At 43.0% G+C, this 12,616-nt stretch overlaps 1 protein-coding gene across 2 annotated transcripts in view; it reads right to left on the bottom strand.

Annotated features, from left to right (window-relative positions):
- The window catches only part of Marchf3 (membrane associated ring-CH-type finger 3), a 142,741-nt gene extending 130,487 nt beyond the window's left edge, over positions 1-12,254 (bottom strand). For both annotated transcript variants that reach the window (XM_057788729.1, XM_057788730.1), the window contains exon 1: positions 12,038-12,254. The gene's annotated coding sequence lies outside the window, so the exon portion shown is untranslated. The remainder of the gene's footprint in view (positions 1-12,037) is intronic.
- Positions 12,255-12,616: the final 362 nt, after the last annotated feature.

Raw genomic sequence — 12,616 nt, 5'->3', positions numbered from 1 at the left:
GATGGGTTAGTCCTTGGATATAGTTAGAAAGAAGAGCTATTTCAAAGCCTGGTTAGAAAGGATGTAGCCATAGGAACGGAGGCTGTGTGATCCAAGCAGAAAAAAATCACAAATGCGAAGGGTCACAGGTGGGGAAGAGACTGGCTTATTACACCAACAATAAGAAAGCCATATGGTTAGAAAATTGGTCAAGAGCCATGGAATAAATAATGAGGCCATGGAGATGGGCAGGGTCCATTCATTTAAAGCTCTGCTGACCGTGATAGTCTTAGGATTACCTTCCGAGAAAATAAGCAGTCATGTTGAGTAGGGAGGGACATGAGCAGGTGAACTCATGTCTGAATTCTAGCTTAGCCACTTATTACTTGTGTGATCTCAGCAAATTACTAAGTCCTCTTGGATGCTAAATTCTTACTTTACAAAAGCATGCATAAGAAATCATGTCCAGTTATAAACATCCATAATTACCATTCTTGTTAGCAGAATGATATATCAAGTTAATACAATTGTTTACATTCATATAAACCTATACTACAAAATATACCAGAGAGAATTATTGAGAAATAAGCAAATTATTTAATTTTTTTTTTTTACTAATCAAAGAGCATCTACCTCTTGAGTACAAGAAGACATAAATTAGTACATTCAAACTCATTAGGGATTATTGTGGTTGTAATCAGAATAATTATTGATCTTAGCTCACTTCTCTGTCCCTAATTAGTTTGCATTGTATCTTTCTTGCTTCTATCCATCAGTGGTACCTACCAATCGCATTGCAGCCATGACAAGGAAATGTTCGAAGTCATAACATGCAGTAGACATTTACATATGCCTCACTGCCTACCCTGTACCCCACCTCTCCCAATACCTGTATACCTTCCTACTCTTCCTTGTTAACAGAATGCCAATTGTGTTTACCCTTCCCCCTCAGGCACTGATGCATGGTTAGTGACTCAGAGGTGGGTGGGCATGTGAGCCACTTCTTCAAGGGAATGTTCTCATTATCTTCAGAAGAAACTGAAATAATGGCAGTGGTTCCATTTTTCTGTGCTCTAGATGTTGTCATGTTTGCAAGTGACATCTGAACTGCTACAGCCAAGTCAGAAATACAAAGAGAAGTAGTCTTAGGATGAAACGGTCCATGGCTAGAGCAGGGAAGATGAGAGGGACCCTACCTTGAGAATGCCATTGCACCCCTTAATCAGCCGCTCTTGCTATATGCTCTATTTCCACTTAAAATTTTCATTTCTTTACTATGTATATCAGTTTGAATTGGATGCAGATGATCTTCTAGGGAAAAAGACCCTACCCATTTCTCTTTCTCTGGGAAGGTCCAGGGTTAGAAGCTAGGACTCCAACTCTAGTTCAACAAAGTTTAAGGATCTTAGAACACAGGGTAATACAGCATTTTCCTCGGCATCGCTGAGACACCATACGGGCAAACACACGGGTGACCAGTACCAAATGCTCTCTCGGTTGCTTTCACTACCTGTTTCAAAAGTTTTACTTTTGTTTCCCACCTGTCTGGGACATTTGTTCTCCTGAGACATAAATGGAGTATAGTTTTCATGGATCTTTTGTTCCACAAGGTTGCCAACTAAGTAAGCCTTTATCCAGTTATAAGATTCTCAACAGAGATCACACAAGGATATTGCAGATCTCAGTCACAGGCCAGATATTAAGGAGCAAAAAACTGCTTCATATTCTACTTAGGTCAGAGGACTAACTTGGGAGGAAAAAAAACCACTCCAGAGAAGATTAGGATTTCAAGTTAGAAGGCAGATTTGCCTGAAAAAAATATCTGACAGTTTGCTGTTTTCTTTTTCTCCCTTTGTGTAAAATTTCATTAAATGTTTTTACAGGACAAAGACAACATCCAACCTCCAAGCAGCTGCCAAGACCCTGTTATGTTGGAGCCACTAGCTAGGGCATGGGAGGTGGCTCTAGCCTCCTACCCTTCTGTTCTGAGATGGAGGTGGTGGGCAGGATCTCATCTTTTGGTTCCACAATGCTTGCATGATCAGGTGGAGGCTTCTTAGGGCTGATTTTACCACTTGGGTCCCAGGGCAGCATGGTCTTTACTTTGATGCCCAGAACACCCTGTCTGGGGAGAACGTGGAGCATGACAGTGTCAACATAGTAATTAACAGGGTATCCACTGTGGACCATCAGCCCATCCACAAACTTCATGGACACCACAACTTTGCAGCCCTGGGCCCCACTCTCTTTGCCCAGCAAGCCCTCCTGGAGTTTGTAATGCAGAGACTACCTGAGCAATGGCACACAGACCTCTTGTGGCCACCTTTTCTGCATAAAGTTCTACACTACTCTCAGGGAAGCTGAACCTCTTCTGGAATACTGCTGTCAAATCTCTTATCCAACGACCCTTCTCACCAAGATCCATCCTCTTTTTGAGATTACAGTGAAAAGGCCCAAACTACGAGGAAGAAGGCCCACACCAGACACCAACGATGATATCATTTGATCTTGGAATTCCCGAGCTCTAGACCTGTGAGCAATATGTTTTAGTTGCTTATAAGTCACCCAAACTCAGGTACTTTGCTATGGCAGGCTGAAGAAACTAAGATACCATCAAAGAACAGTGTTTACTTTTCCCACCTATGTGGAGTTTCTTCTTCTTTTTAAGTGAAATAAATAGTGCGGGTAGGGAATACACTCATTTCTTTCAAAATAATAATATGCCAGAGGAGTTGGAACAGGATTACTGTGTGGGAGAGCTGATGGCAAGGACTGGGAATACGTTAAGAGGCAGCATAATGTCTAATGATTCCCAATATGCCAAAGCCACTATGGCTTGAAACCAAATTAGCCATTTTAGTCTAATATGTATTTTCCTACAAGAAAATCATAGAATTATAAATTTAAAACATAATGGCAAGCATAAATGTAAGGAATACAGATTTTTTTTATAATTTTATATAGTATTTAAGAAACACTACTTGGAAAATGGGCTAAGCATCATAATGGGTAAAAATTGGCTAAGAGACCATAATTAAGACCGGAATACTAAATGATGCCTCAGCTCGTGAAAGGAGCACTATCAGAATCCCACTTAATGTCTTCATTACTAATGTGTAGCAAAGGTGGAAACTCATTCAATGTGTGAATGGTCTCTAAATGTGTAGATGTGGCCGGGGCAGGAACGCCGTAGGAAAATAGATGGATGGGTTAGAAACAATACAACCTAAATTAAGCAGATCAGGGAGAGCAAATGAAAACATCAAAAAAGAGAAAAATGAAGTAAGACAAATGAGGAAAATTGAAAGTTACTGTCAATATTTTTTTAAGGGGAAAAAAAATCCAACAGATAAAGGGGAATGTCACCAGCAAAAGTTGGAATGGTGAAGACTAAGGTTTTAGGAAGCTAATTACTCTATAAGCATGCTGTATACGGTTCTCAGAATATCCAATACCCCACCAGAAAAATGCATGGAATGCTCACACAAAGTCCTTTGAGAATGATCATAATTACAGTTACTCACAGGGAAGAGATTACTGGTAACACTGGCTGTGAAAGAGCTTTTATCAAGAAAGAGTTTTACCTGAAAACAGCAGAAAATAATACATAGGAAAGAAAATACTAGAGGGTGGATTGAGACTGAATTATGGAGAAAGGTTGAAGTTAGGGGCATCTAAAAGCTTAAGGGACAGCAGCCTTCTGGCCAAGAACATCTTGTTTGTGAGCCGTGTGCACCAAATGGAAGAAGAGTAAGTTTCTTTAAAAAATACATAATACTTTGAATATATTCTTCAAGAATTTCATATTGTATACAATGTATTTGATTCTATCTACCCTACTCCTCCCAGACCTCCAACACCAATACATCCCCACCACCTACCACTGTATACCCTGACCACCCCTCCTACAGCCACACCATCACCTATATCCTTCACAGCTTTGAGGAGAGGAAGAGATTTCCTATCTAAGATATAGGAAAAGAACCTGAGAAACTACAAAGCAAAATACCACCAGGAGGATGCTTATCTGTTGCAGGGAAGAAGGTGAACTTAAATGTACCACTTGGCCTCTGCACTTTATCTGGAGATCCCCTTAACTCTTCCAGGCACCTAGATCCAAAGGTGAAAATGTAGCCCCTCCTATATGCTGAGAGATATATTCCTGGTTTAGAAGATCCCAAATGTTGGGGGTTGTGGACCCAGATCCTAAATTTCCTGTAAACAACCTGTTATGCTTGCAGCTGCTCTGAGCAAAACAACACCTGAGCATGAGACCCTCAGGAGTTCCTAATGGCAGGGGAGTGATTTCTGGTAGGTTTGGCTAGGGCATGGCTATCAGTTAAGGATCTGGTACACAATAAAGGGGGCAATCTTGTTTCAAGGATGAACTGTGTCTCTGTCTCTGTGTTTGTGTGTTCAAATCTCCTGGCCCTTTGCCTGGCTCGTGGATGGTCCTGTAGTGCAGACTCTGCACTACAGGCGTAGTACTGTAGTGCGTAGTAGTACAGACGGTACACCCAAACCAGTATCTGAGCTCACGTTGCTCATCTTGGTGGCCCTTAGATATCTAAATTCCTTTGGATTTAGACTGTTCAACTTTCTCATGTCTTCTTGGCAGATACAAGAAGAAAGAACATAAATTAAGTGAGACTCAATCTCTCAGATAAGACAAGATAATTCTGGTCCATGATCCCTTGAATCCTCTAAGGCCCCATGAGATCAACATGAAAGAGCTGTATTAATGGCTTTATTTCAGAAAGTTAAGTTTAATTCAACTGAACTATAAGCTACTTGAATGCATGATCTATACATGACTGTAGTAACACAACTCCTGGCACTAGCTTACCTAAGCCACTAAACCATACTGACCATGTTGAGGGTACTTCCTCAAAGAAAGGGAATTTACAAATGGAAAATACTTTGAAACTTAGTCTCTAAGTTAAAAATATACTTCAATTATTATTTTTGAAAGCTTCCCTATCACAGTGACTGGATGACAGCCGCCTCTATGCTCAGCAGGGTCTTGCTCTTCAGAGGACCCTTACATCTCCCCACCAATACGACCTGGCCATTTACACTGGACAGAGAGGGGAACCAAGCCATCAGTGACTTCAGAAGATATGAGTGAGGCAATGCCACATGTCAAAGAGGAGCTGCCTTTCAGGAGTGTGAGAACAAGAAGGGCATGGGAGATGGCCTAGAGAGGGAGAGAACTGGGGCGTTCTTGAGGGAGTCACATCAGCAGGCAGTAAGAGGAGGAGGTAAGGCAGGAATGAAGTAAAGGGGCTTTGATGGTAGAGCAGGAATGGATAAATATTCTATGACGTACTGACACTGGTTCTACAGTTCAGTAACGGCGACACTTATGCTTTAGATGGATGATTTTATGTAGATCCCTTGGAGCCCCAAGAACCTCCATCTGTAGCTCTCTGTAGCATCTAGCACAGCTCGCCACTATTTCTAACAATGCTTTCTTGAGACATTATAGGATGAAAAACAGGTTGCTGACTTTAAATACGTCCAGGCTTCCAGACTGCAGAGGAGAATGCAGGAGGTTAAGATGAGAGCGTGAGTCCAAATGGGGCATGGAGAGAAAACTTTCTCCAAAGTGTCAATGATTGAAATGAATTTTGAACTAGCTAAGCAGACAAGAGCTAATAGTCAACTACAATTCTTTTGAAAAAATAATGTCTGCCCATGACAGGTACTCAATTCGGATTTGTTAATTATGTTTAGCTTATTTTGATTTCTAGACTGGGAGCTACTTCTTACCATATTTGCTTTGTCAACTGAAAAGATAAATCTATCCATATTAGGATACAAGGGCATAATCTTTAGAAAAATATTGTATTGGGCTGGAGAGTTTGGCTCAGTGGTTAAGAGCACTGGCTGCTCTTCCAGAGGTCCTGAGTTCAATTCCCAGCAACCACATGGTGGCTCACGACCATCTGTAATGAGATCTGGTACCCTCTTCTGGCCTGCAGACATATGTGCAGACAACATCTTATACATAATAAATAAATCTTTAAAAAAATATTGTATCTTGGGGACTGGAGATACGATCAATGGTTAAGAGTACTTGTTGCTCTTGTAGAGGACTCAGATTAACTCCCAGCAACCAAATGGTGACTCACAACTGTCTGTATTTCCAGTTCCAGGGGATCTGATGTCTTCTTCTGGCCTCAGTGGGCACAAGGCAAGCATGTGGTGCACACACACACACACACACACACACACACATATGCAGGCAGAACAGTTATAAACATCAACTAAAATAAAAAAAAAATTGAATCTCAGAACCAGACATGGTTGTAATCCTCATATTTGGGAGGCAGAAGCGGGTAGATCTCTGAGTTTGAGTCCAGGCTAGTCTATACAGAGCATTCCAGTTCAGTCAGGGCTCCACAGTGAGACCTTGTCTCAAAAGAAAAGTCTTAGGGTATACACTCATAATTTTTCCAATTATGTGGCATCTTCTCGCTCTATTTATTTCCATAGCAAAAGTTTTAAGAACCTTCAAAAAGAGTGTATTCTGCTCACTTGAAATATGTGTGTGTTTTAGCATAAAATATACTTGGCATATCCTAACATAATTGGATAGCTACGCCTTGCAAAAACTTGATTTCTTTTTAATCAAATTTTTAGAACCATACTGGGTTTCTTGCCAGGGCTGCGATAGTGTGCAATCAATACATCATTAGATCAATGGTGGTCTGATGATAGATTACTTGAAAGACATTTCCAGCCAAGAAGAATAAGATCAGATGTCTCATTGTGCAAAGATTAATAAAATATTGTTTAAAGCATAGATACCAAGTTAATATAACAGGGAAGGAAACATTGCAAAACAGAACGAGAACAGCCAGGGGTTTATGATGTAGTGGTATTGATCATGGATTTTCCTGAGCACTTGAGACCAGCCACACTATTATATATGCCTCGGATTAGACCTTGAGATGAGAAGGGAAAAAAGTTATAAAAAGAAGAAACCAGGGGAAGGCCTGCTGCTACAATAAATTATTAAAAGCAAGCAGGGTGAGTGGGTTGTGAAGACAACAAGGAACAGAATCGATGCCCGCAAGAAACCCCAAACCATCCCCACTTCTATAAATTTCTCACCACTCTGTCTGGCATTGCACTAGAGATTTCTTTCCCACACAGTCCCCGCCCCACCCCCACCCTGGTCCTTCACTCTCGGCCTAGTTCCTTTTTCAGAGCTAAGCATTTGTTTTCCTTGTGTAACCCAGGCTCTGCTGTGTGCAGTCATGTTTTCTGCGGTGTATTAGCGGTGTCTGTGAGGACACAGACGAGTGCGTCTGTCACTCCATTCGTCTGGACCTTAAATATAACACAGACGCTGTAAGCCGGGGGATACTGAGTAGGAAACACATATCAGTATCACTTCAGCATCATCCTCCACCCTTTTCCTTTCTCCTCATTGCTGAAGCCACAAAGCCAACGCCACACTAAGACTTTTCTAGCTCAGTAACTATTTTCTACAAGAAAATACCACTAGACTGGCAAACAGAGGGACTCAAAGGAGGATTTGGGGAGAACAGTGAAGATGGTTAAAATCTCTGTTAGGAGATGTTAGGAGAATAGATTGACTTGAAAAGTGAACATTTTCTTTCTTTTAAATGATTTCACTATGGGAATAAGGGTAAAGAAAAAAGGGTCAAACACTTGAAAAGAATTTATCAAATGAAAGTTAGATGCCAAAAGGCAGACATGGTTAAAAAAAAAGAATTGTTACATTGAAGCTTGTAATGACCTATGGCCCAGTCCCCCAAAAAAGGCAGTGTTCTACTGTGGCTGCCTGCTTTCTCTTTCCTTCCTTCCTTCCTTCCTTCCTTCCTTCCTTCCTTCCTTCCTTCCTTCCTTCCTTCCTTCCTTCCTCCCTCCCTCCCTCCCTCCCTCCCTCCCTCCCTCCCTCCCTCCCTCTCTTCCTTCCTTTCTCTCTGTCTGCCTGTCTGTCCAAATGGGCATAAGTCAATGCCATTGTGTGTCTGGGGCTGTGGTATACCTCAGGTTTTATAGCCACTCTAAATCCATCAACCCATGTGGAACCTGGGAAAACAGAATGTAAGTAATAATTTTGTTAGTGTAAAAACAGTAGTATTAGTGTAACATGACAACAGACAAAAACAGTGCAAGGCTAAAATGCAAGTCCAAAGAATTCCTCATGTAGGCTTTGTCCCCAGTTGTGCTCTGTGACCTTTATCAGACATTAGTCTCTCCACGTCAAGGCTGACTAGTTAAGCTCAGGGTCACCCAAACAATTATCATATGTGCTGGCTGACTTTATAAGTTTTCCTTATAAAGTCAAATCCAATAAAAGGAAAAATGTAAAGACAATGGTTAAACAAATAAAAAAGCATTATGACAAACTAGACAAAGGCAGCTCACAGTATTAGGCCAACATCTCACTTAAGGGTATTGTCTTCAAACACGAAAGACAGAATCCAAGTATTGTCCTTTTGTGGCTGCTGTTTGCTCATCTGTCACTAAGTGGGAAAAAAATCATTGTCCTCTAAAGATTGAGTGACCTATCAAATGCCAACTGTTCCCCTATACAAAAATCGCTCTGTAAAGGTCTCTGTGATAATCCAATAGTCTGGAACTATATAATTTCAGTGTCTCAATCTATCTATATCCTTTTCTCATCTAGGAAGTAAATATTCTCAACATTTATGACCTCCAAGAAGTCTTTTTTTTTTTAAACTTGAACAGTAGAGTAGAGAGGGCAACTTCTGATAGAGATCCATTATCTTCAAATCTTACCTAAGAGTCTAATGTGGAGAATTTTATCAGTATGAAATAGAAGAACAGAACACAGAACACACATACTGGGATCAGAAGGTAAATTAACAAAAACTAATCAGTAATAATTTATAATAAAACTAACACTGATTTCAGTAAGAATGCAGGTAGCAATCAAATTTCAACCCATCTCTGTGGTGATGAGAAATTTCACCCAATTCACGGGACAGCGGTAACTTTCAGAACATGAGTATCGTGGCGAGTGGAGCTCACGGCTGGTCATCCAACTCATTACAGTCTGCCAAGGAAACACTTGATTTGGTTAAGTCTGTACCATCCCTGACTATATGCATGCTTCCATCCTATCACCAAGAGGTAATGATAGGCCTCCCCTTTCATCCTTCAGGGGAAATGATTGACAACGTGTATTAGGACTGCCAAAATCATCCCAGAGCATCCCAGAATCAAACGGTCAGCAATATGTATTAGGACTGGCCAAATCATCCCAGAGCATCCCAGAATCAAACGGTCAGCAATATGTATTAGGACTGGCCAAATCATCCCAAAACGTCCCAGAATCAAATAGTCAACAATGTGTATTAGGACTGGCTAAATCATCCCAGGGCCTCCCAGAATCACAAGTACAGAAGCAGAGAGTGGATGAGAACCAAGGCCAAGGAGAGGAATTAAATTATTTTGCTTCTCCAGGAAGACTTCCTTAACACTGGGGCCAGTTTGGAATAGGAATGATTGAAGATGACAGGCTCAGGACAAAAGAGTCCCATAGTTGAGGAGAGAGTTAATAAACTAACATTTTCATAAGGCCAGTAAATGCCAAATTTATGAATAATCAATTATTATCTTATATCATAAACACAATTCCACTATTTCTTGAAATATGTTCTAGAGGTCCCTTATACCAGAACTTGCCTTGAGTGCTTGGAAATGCAGATTCCTAAGCTACCCTGGGCCCCAGAACTGAATTCCTGGACAAGAACTGAATTTCCAAGAAGCCACTCAGTTCATTTGGATGATTCATGTGAAGCTAGGAGGTTCTGTATAGCCCTTCACAAATTTAGACATATATATTAAGGATTTACATATTTTCTCCCAAATGTTTATGTACCATAAAAATGAAAATACTTCTTGTGTTGAGTTCTTAAAACCACTTCAATTTATAATGAACACCACTATTAAAATGTAATTAAGAACATAAAATTATTGTGAAAAAGATCAACGATGCTTCTTGAAAGTATTGACCTTATTGTCATTAAAAGTAACTATACTATTAAAGGAATTTATAGCTTTTTAAAGTATCAGTCATTTGCCTGCAGGAACTTATTAAGCTGTTGTAATAACACTCCTCCCATACCTTTTTAGTCATCAGAAATTTTATGATAAAGCCTTTTTATTATTTTTAAACTACAAATTGTGAACCATTGTTACTAGTGATTAGGCCAAATTTAAACTTATTTCCAGCGTATAAATTCCTGAAGGCACGCTTCATTGGAATTGCTAAGGCAATCTGGACTTCCACATTGGCAATAAAGTTCTATTTACTTCTATCTATTAAAGTGTGTGTGAGCATGTTTGCGTGTGTGTACGTGTGTGTGTTCAAAACAATTTATTTTCAGTGCATTCTCTGAAGCAAAAGAAAATAGTTTGTGATATACGTGTCCCTGCAAGACTGTAAACCAGCCTTACTGGCGACATGACAACCACATTTCTTCTCAGGGAATTATTTTTTTCCCTCTTGTAATTCCCCCTCCTCAAATTATGGCTACAACTATCTCAGAAAAGCCAGTCGCCCCTTTCTAGAGACAGCATTCCCTTCATCTCCCTCAATAAAACTGCAAGTCCAGGCCAAATAATGGACAAAAATAGAAGTCAGGAGGAAGGCTTTGTTTGTAGCGAGCTGTTTTGCTAAGGGTTGCCCCCTACCCACGATCCACCCCGGTACTCTGGCTGAAGGGTACATGCTATGTTTTAACAGATGGGCTGGCTGGCGGCTGCTGGGCTGTAAAACAGGAACGTGGAATCTGCACTGAGTAGCATTGAACTGAGTGCTTGTAAAGTTCACGGACACGTACTGACCCAGACAGACCAGACAGATGCTGACATGCTTACACACACACGCACACACACACACACACACACTCACAGACACAGACACACACGATCACATACCTCCTAGCTAAGAGGGTTCATCGCTGTAATCCAGGGGAAGTTCAAAGCTGAGTTAATACTTCATTTATTTCTACCTCATTCCCCTATCAATCCTGCACATATATAGACGCTCTGATATATGTATATGTATACTCACATCTACTACATAAAACATTTTATATATTTTAAAATACCGAACTACTCCCAACTCCTGATCCATCTCTCTCTAGTACTCTTAATAAGCTCTCACGCACATCAAATAAGAATAACAAGACAATACTGCCCTGAATTCTATTTAGTCCATACAGAATATAAGCGCTATCTGTGCAACTGCCCTCAGAAAAACAAGCAGCTTTTACCACAAGAGAGGTAAGGAAGAAAAAAAAAATGCAACGCACGCTTAATCACAAACGAAGTGTCAGGTTCAACCTTGAATCCTCTGTTGTCAGTTCCTGCCACAACTTCAACGCTTCAACACCCAGGTGCTTAAACAAACACCTCCAAACCAGGCTGGCAGACTCTCAGCCTGGCCTTAGCCTCTGGTCCTAACCAAGTTCCTCAGACACACCTTGTTGTGGATGTGGAGGTCTGCGCACCCCAGGAAGAGGGGCGCCCAGTCAAGGGTTGACAGGCAGCAATTACTTCTCAAACTTAAACGTTCAGTACGGCTGTCAATTTCTTCGGATCTGCAGAGTACGGAAGGGGCCTGCTGAGGTCCCCAGAGGGTCCTTCCAATTCTCACATGGAACGCGACCGGCGCTCGCAGCGCACGCCCGCTCGGGCGCCGGTTAATGTTTAGAAACCAGTCGCAGCCATCTAGGAACTGCTGTGCGCTCACCCAGGCGTCCCCGAGCGCCGTGTCGCCGCCGCAGAGGGGCAGGGGCGCGCCCGGGACCTAAGGGTGACTGCCATCAACGCCAAGTCGGTGCCGACGCACAATCGCGTCCCGGGCCGAGTTGGGATGCTTTGAAAAACAGAAGTTCGGAAGCCGGGACGCTGGCAGCGAGTAAGTGTCCCCTGCCTTGCCCAGCCCTCGCACGGTCGCCACGCTCCCACCCACTAGCACCGACGCCGTCCCCTGCTCGCTGGCAAAGCGGCGCCGAGGAGCGGCTTGCACGACGCGGCCACTCACCCTCCTGGCCCAGTGCAGACGCCAAATCCACGCCCCTGCTGCAGATCCTCAATCCCAAGTTTCCCCGAACCGCCTGCTGCTTGCGCCCCGCAAGACCTGGGCTCATTGGAGCTGGTGGGGCACCTGACGGGGATCGCCGCAAGCCCGGCGGCCGCCCGGCTCGCAATCTCCCGGAGCGCGCTGACAATTCACGGACCCGCTCAGCGAATGAGGCGGAACGCCGCGCTGTGCTGACTAGGCGCCTGGGGGGCGGGACCGTGGGGGCGTGGTCTTCCTCGGGCCAGCCCCCGTAAGGCGGGGCGTCCACTAGCATCTGACTGGCGTTGTCCATAGCCAATCGTCGGGGAAGCAGGACTCTTGGAGGCCGTGGGTGGTGCCTACCGCGTGGTCCCGCCCCTCGGTCACTGTCCTATCGCTTTCGGCCGAGCGTTGGCCGGGAGACGCTCGGGCGACCCGACCCGTAAGTTGACGGTTGTGAAGTGCGGTGGTGGTGGTGGCCGCTGCTACTCCAGCGTGGCCCCGGGAACGAGGCAGCGGCCAGAGAAGGCCCTTGCTGCTGACAGACGGCTGGAGCTCCCA

Source organism: Chionomys nivalis, chromosome 14, assembly GCF_950005125.1.
Source record: "Chionomys nivalis chromosome 14, mChiNiv1.1, whole genome shotgun sequence".
In the NCBI taxonomy this organism is placed as follows: domain Eukaryota; kingdom Metazoa; phylum Chordata; class Mammalia; order Rodentia; family Cricetidae; genus Chionomys; species Chionomys nivalis.
Note: the sequence above shows the minus strand (reverse complement) of the source record. Positions and strands in the feature narration are given on the sequence as shown.